The following is a 7,212-nucleotide window of genomic DNA, read 5'->3' as shown; positions in this document are numbered from 1 at the left end:
AAAAACAAAGAAGCAGGAAAATACACCCATAATGAGGAGAAAAAGAATTCATAGAAAATGACCCAGATGAGAGAACCAATAGACAAAAGGACACTAAAACAGCTATTACAAATATAATCCATACGTTCAAGAAGGTAGAGGAGAGCATGAGCAGGGCTGAAATACAGCACCCAAGGAAGACCTTACTCTGCCCTTGCTCCTCCCAAACTGAGATCCAGTCCTTGTTGGAGATAATATGGTCGTGGTTCTCTGAATGGTGGAACTTGCTGGAAATCTGCTTTCTGGAACTTGGCAGAAATCCACCCTCTAGGGTGCCAAAGAAGGTTGTTCATGGGGAGGTGTGTCATCAGAGGCACTCTGATACAAAACTACCTGAGGGAGGGTGCGGGGGTGGGGGGGGTGGAGGGAGTGGCCGGCCACTAGGCACTTCTGGTTGTTATGCATGTGCGTTGCAAGAACTGGAGAATGAAGATGCTGCGTGAGTGCTTCAGAAGCCGGGGGCAAACTGCTAGTGAGCTGGCTGATGGGGGATTCCAGGGAGGAGCTGCTGGCCACTGGGTGCTGGCGGTCACCACGCACTGCAGGAGCCAGGCACTGGAAAATGTGTGGGTGCTTCAGGCCCCCGGTGCTGGAGAAAGCTGTGTGTGCTGCAGGACCCTGCTGAATGGGCACCCCAGAACCAGTAAGCAAAACCATTTTCCACCTTGCAATGCCTCTCTAGCGCCCTCTACTGGCAAAGCTTCAGTGCGGGTTGGCAAAGGAAAAGATTTAAATGGACCAGATCCATTTGCGCAGAGCAGGCATAAGGAGTGGATTTGAAGCCAAGAGGCAAAAATCAGTAAGTGGCACAGTCTACCGCTTTGACTACTCAGCTTCTGTGTGCACCCTTTTTGAATTCTTGCACAACAAAACAATTTTATTTCTTCCTAACAAGATATAACTATTCTTCTCGTAAGAGAGGAAGTTATCACTCTCTCCCCCAAATGAGGAGACACCACACAGTTCCAAAAGTCATTGTATCCATTACTGGCTGTTAGTTATTCCTCAAATTTAGTCACAGTTCCACTGATATTCTATTATCTAAGGACTAAATTGTAAAATTAACTTCCAACAACTATTTGTACATAAAATAAAAATGATATAAAATAAAAATGGAAAGGAGAGAGAAAAAGAAAATGGCTAGCATATAAAAATAAATACATAAATATAACAAGCAGAAAGAAAATTGGCAAAGCTACAATAGTACTCATTTCTGTATTTGATCATGAGGCTGTAATCACCATTGATGTCTTCTTTCTTCTTTCTTCCACTATCCATTCTGTATTTCCCCCTGCCTTCTTCCAGAACCTCAGATGCTTTTTCACCTAATGGAGTGACTCAAACTTTTATTCCTGAGTTCTCAATCATCCTGCCAGTTTTTAGTTGCTGTAGTTCTCTATTACTTTTTACTATTGGGCATGGAAGTACTAAGAGGCACACTACAGGAAGTACTATGAGGCACACTAATAATCCTCTGGGTTGCAGACATAGTCCTCCTTGCCTGTGTTGTATAGCAGCAAATCAATTTCCCCTTGGTAATGAAGATCAATCATTCCAGCCAGTAAATTAACTCCGCTTCCCCCCATTTTTTTTGCCTGTAGTTTCATTGGCATAGAGCCTAAAATGTCTCACCTTCCCATTCATTGATGTGCCTCCTGGTAGAGGCCTCTCCCACTGGCAGAGAAGACTCATCAGAATTTAGGGCACAATGCCCCCAGCTTCATTAGGGTCTTCCCACATGTACCCATTCTATCTTACAGGATCCTCTTCCTTCCCCATCAGTGCCCTCAGTTTAATAGTAGACACCCTGAGAGGCTAGGAATTCAATTTGCATTGTAATTCAGCCAGTCACAGGATGAGATTCTGCATTTGATTTTTCAGCAGAAGACTGATCCCAGCTCAAAGATAGTCAGGCAGTGAGGGAGTGAATTCTCCATCACTCAGCCTTCTTGTTCTATTCAAGATTTCAGTACACTGGATGAGGCCAACTCACATTGGGGAGGGCAATCTGCTTTACTCAGTCTACCAAGTCAAATGTTAATCTCATCCAGAAACAGTCTCAAAGGCATACTCAGAATAATATTTAACCAACTATCTGGGCACTCCATGGGCCTGTCAATTTGACACATAAAAATCAGAGGGACTTGAAAATGAAATTAAGAAAACACTCCCATTTACCATTGCAACAAAAAGAATAAAATACCTAGGAATAAACCTACCTAAGGAGACAAAGACCTGTATGCAGAAAATTATAAGACACTGATGAAAGAAATTAAAGATGATACAAATAGATGGAGAGATATACCATGTTCTTGGATTGGAGGAATCAACATTGTGAAAATGACTCTACTACCCAAAGCAATCTACAGATTCAATGCAATCCCTATCAAACTACCACTGGCATTTTTCACAGAACTAGAACAAAAAATTTCACAATTTGTATGGAAACACAAGAGACCCAGAACAGCCAAAGCAATCTTGAGAAAGAAAAATGGAGCTGGAGGAATCAGGCTTCCTGACTTCAGACTATACTACAAAGCTACAGAAATCAAGACAGTATGGTACTGGCACAAAAACAGAAATATAGATCAATGGAACAGGATAGAAAGCCCAGAGATAAACCCACACACATATGGTCACCTTATCTTTGATAAAGGAGACAAGAATATACAATGGAGAAAAGACAGCCTCTTCAATAAGTGGTGCTGGGAAAACTGGACAGCTACATGGAAAAGAATGAAATTAGAACACTCCCTAACACCATACACAAAAATAAGCTCAAAATGGATTAAAGACCTAAATGTAAGACCAGACACTATAAAACTCTTAGAGGAAAACATAGGCAGAACACTCTATGACATCAATCACAGCAAGATCCTTTTTGACCCACCTCCTACAGAAATGGAAATAAAAACAAAAATAAACAAATGGGACCTAATGAAACTTAAAAGCTTTTGCACAGCAAAGGAAACCATAAACAAGATGAAAAGACAACCCTCAGAATAGGAGAAAATATTTACAAATGAAGCAACTGACAAAGGATTAATCTCAAAAATTTACAAGCAGCTCATGCAGCTCCATATCAAAAAACAAACAACTCGGGCTTCCCTGGTGGTGCAGTGGTTGAGAGTCCACCTGCCGATGCAGGGGACACGGGTTCATGCCCCGGTCCAGGAAGATCCCACATGCTGCAGAGCGGCTAGGCCCGTGAATCATGGCCATTGAGCCTGTGCATCCGGAGCCTGTGCTCTGCAACGGGAGAGGCCACAACAGTGAGAGGCCCACATACCGCAAAAAAAAAAAAAAACCAATCCAAAAATGGGCAGAAGACCTAATAGACATTTCTCCAAAGAAGATATACAGGTTGCCAACAAACACATGAAAGAATGCGCAACATCATTAGAGAAATGCAGATCAAAACTACAATGTGATATCATCTCACACCAGTCAGAATGGCCATCATCCAAAAATCTACAAACAATAAATGCTGGAGAGGGTGTGGAGAAAAGGGAACCCTCCTGCACTGTTGGTGGGAATGTAAATTGATACAGCCACTGTGGAGAACAGTATGGAGGTTCCTTAAAAAACTAAAAATAGAACTACCATACGACCCAGCAATCCCACTACTGGGCATATACCCAGAGAAAACCATAATTCAAAAAGAGTCATGTACCACAATGTTCATTGCAGCTCTATTTACAATAGCCAGGACTTGGAAGCAACCTAAGTGTCCATCGACAGATGAATGGATAAAGAAAATGTGGCACATATATATACAATGGAATATTACTCCGCCATATAAAGAAACGAAATTGAGTTATTTGTAGTGAGGTGGATGGACCTAGAGCCTGTCATACAGAGTGAAGTAAGTCAGAAACAGAAAAACAAATACCATATGCTAACACATATATATGGAATCTAATATATATATATATATATATATATATATATATATATATATATATATATATATAGTCATGAAGGACCTAAGGGGAAGACGGGAATAAAGACGCAGACCTACTAGAGAATGGACTTGAGGACACGGGGAGGGGGAAGGGTAAGCTGGGACAAAGTGAGAGAGTGGTAGTGTATATATGGACATATATACACTACCAAATGTAAAATAGATAGCTAGTGGGAAGCAGTCGCATAGCACAGGGAGATCAGCTCGGTGCTTTGTGACCAGCTAGAAGGGTGGGATAGGGAGGGTAGGAGGGAGGGAGATGCAAGAGGGAAGAGATATGGGGATATATGTATATGTATAACTAATTTACTTTGTCATAAAGCAGAAACTAACACACCATTGTAAAGCAATTATACGCCAATAAAAATGTTTTTAAAAAATCAGAGGGACTTAGATATACAAACTAGCAGAGATCAAAGTTGCCAAGATGGGAAACAAAAATTCTGTGAGTGAGTTATAAGATGTACTACTTAGAGGGACCACTCCTAATTCTACCCCTTGATTTCAGGACCCATTTATACTGGCTATGGGGAGAGACAGCACCATATAATGGTCTCTGATTCAAAGTATATACTGCATCCTATAAAACAGAATCCCATCCTTTTAGGGTGTTGTTTCCCGACTAGCATCATAACTGAGTCTTCAAAGCTAATCCAGAAACTCAGTTCACAGCAAAGGACGTGTAGCAAAGTGTTCATGCCTATGGAATTAACTGGTCTTACCACATACAACATCATCTAGAAGCAGCTAGCCTAACTGAGAGGTGGAATGGCTTTGAAGACTTTCAGATTAGTGTCTTTATAAGAAGAGACATGAGAGAGCCCTTTCTGTCCACTATGTGAAGACACAGCAAGGAGATGGTTACCTGTAAGTCAGGAAGAGGGATCTCACCACAAACCAAGTTGGCCTGCACCCAGATGGTGGAACTTCCCAGCCTCCAGAAGTGTGAGAAATATGTTTCTGATGTTTAAGCCACCCCATCTATGGTACTTCTGTTATGGTCACCTGAGCAGACTAATACACATGGGCCCATTGTTTCTTTTACCAAACACTGGAGAGGATGGTGAAAATGGCTAATTGATAGGCAGAGAGCACATCATTTTATCCACCCAATTATTAAGAGTCTCCTCTGCATGTATGCCTTTTGGTGGGCATTCGCATGGGACACAAATATCTCCACTGTCTGTGTCCATTCAGAGGTCTGTTCACCTCTCTCCTCACTAGACTTCCTTGTCACTAATATTCCAGTCCTGTTCCTTCCAAATCCCTGACCACACATCAGCACAGATCTATACTTTTGGCCATCTCTCACTCTAGACACAGTGGACAATGAACATACTGCTCTGTGTTCTGCTCACTGGAGAGGATTTTCCTTCACTATGGTCATTCAGGGTCACCCCTGAGTAGAGCTGTGATGTGCATCTGTCCATTTTCAGATGGTACCAACATATCATGCAGATGCGTATGTAAGTCAGGCTTGAGTCTCTTCATCCTCAGTTAACTGGTCATAAGGAATGCCCCATAACATCATAGACATCAACTGAAGGAGAGGAGGCAATACAATAGGAGTTGGTGTCAAGAGTCTGAGCCACTTGCTCAGGCAACTTACTTGGACCTTCTGGACCTGCCCAACTTGGTCTCTTCTATACCATTTTCATTTGATATTAGATTGCTGCTACACATGGCTTATTTGTGGCCCTATGGCTGTGTGGATCACACAAGACACCTACGTGGCGATCTTAGGCTGTATGGTTACCTGCTATCTCATGGTTAGGTGTTCAGTCTCTGCCAAGGTCCAGTACTAAGCCAGCAGCTGTTTCTTAAAAGGAGAATAGTTATCTGCAAAAGAGGGCTCAAATTGCTCTAAAATCCTGGAGGCCAACACTGTGATTCTTTCATTAGTGCTTACCAGAAATGTCATATGGCATTCTACTTTGTCATAGACACTTCGAGTATCATTGGATCTGCTGGATCATAAGGTCCAACGTGAAGAGCAGCTTGTCCTGCAGCCTGAACTGCAGAGCTTTAGCTTGTTCTGGCCCCATTCAAAACTGGAAAGCTTGTGGGCAACTCTGTAGATAGGTTCAAAGTAACACACTCAAATGTTCCTTCCAAAATCCAAAGAAGCCTGCAAAAGTATCTTAGTCCGTTCAGGCTGCTATAACAAAATACCACAGATTGGGTGGCTTATAAAGAACAAACACTTAGGGGCTTCCCTGGTGGCACAGTGGTTAAGAATCCACCTGCCAATGCAGGGGACACGGGTTCAAGCCCTGGTCCAGGAAGATCCCACATGCCGTGGAGCAACTAAGCCCGTGTGCCACAACTACTGAGCCTGCGCTCTAGAGCCCACGAGCCACAACTACTGAGCCCACATGCCACAGCTACTGAAGCCTGCATGCCTAGAGCCTGTGCTCTGCAACAAGAGAAGCCACCACAAAGAGGAGCCCACGCACAGCAACGAAGAGTAGCCCCCGCTCTCTGCAACTAAGAAAGCCCGTGCACAGCAACGAAGACCCAATGCAGCCAAAAGTAAAATAAATAAAATAAATAAATTTATATAAAAAAAGAACAAACACTTATTTCTCACAGTTCTGGAGGCCAGAAGTCCAAGATCACGGCGCTGGCAGATTCAGTGTCTGGTAACAGGCCGCTTCGTCATTGACAGCCATCTTCTCACTGTAACCTCACATGGTAGAAGGAGTGAGGGAGCTCTGTGGGGTTTTTTTCATAAGAGCACTAGTCCCATTCATGAGGGCTCCATCCTCATGACCTAAGTACATTCCAAAGCACCTCCTAATACTGTCACACTGGGAATTAGGATTTCAACATACGAATTTTGGGGGGGACACAAACATTCAGACTATAGCACAAGAATTATACCTCTTTGTGGTAGAAGGTGTGAAGTGTGGCAGCTTGTCTTTCCCCTTGGAGGGAATTTTCAACATGCTCTAGACCATTTATTCCTAGAGACTTCATTGAGGCAGCAGGCCCCTGAATTTTTGCAGGGTTTATATACAACTGTATTCATCAGGCTTCTCCAGGAAAACAGAACAAAAAGGATGTGTATATATTAGAGAGAGCTTTATCTTGAGGAATTGACTCATATGATTATGGAGGCTACCAAGTCTAAAATCTGCAGGGTGGGCTGTCAGGCTGGAGACCCAGGGAAAAGCCAATGTTGAAGTTCAAGTATGAGGGCCATCTGC

The sequence above is a fragment of the Lagenorhynchus albirostris genome, chromosome X (assembly GCF_949774975.1).
Source record: "Lagenorhynchus albirostris chromosome X, mLagAlb1.1, whole genome shotgun sequence".
Taxonomy (NCBI): Eukaryota; Metazoa; Chordata; class Mammalia; order Artiodactyla; family Delphinidae; genus Lagenorhynchus; species Lagenorhynchus albirostris.
Note: the sequence above shows the minus strand (reverse complement) of the source record.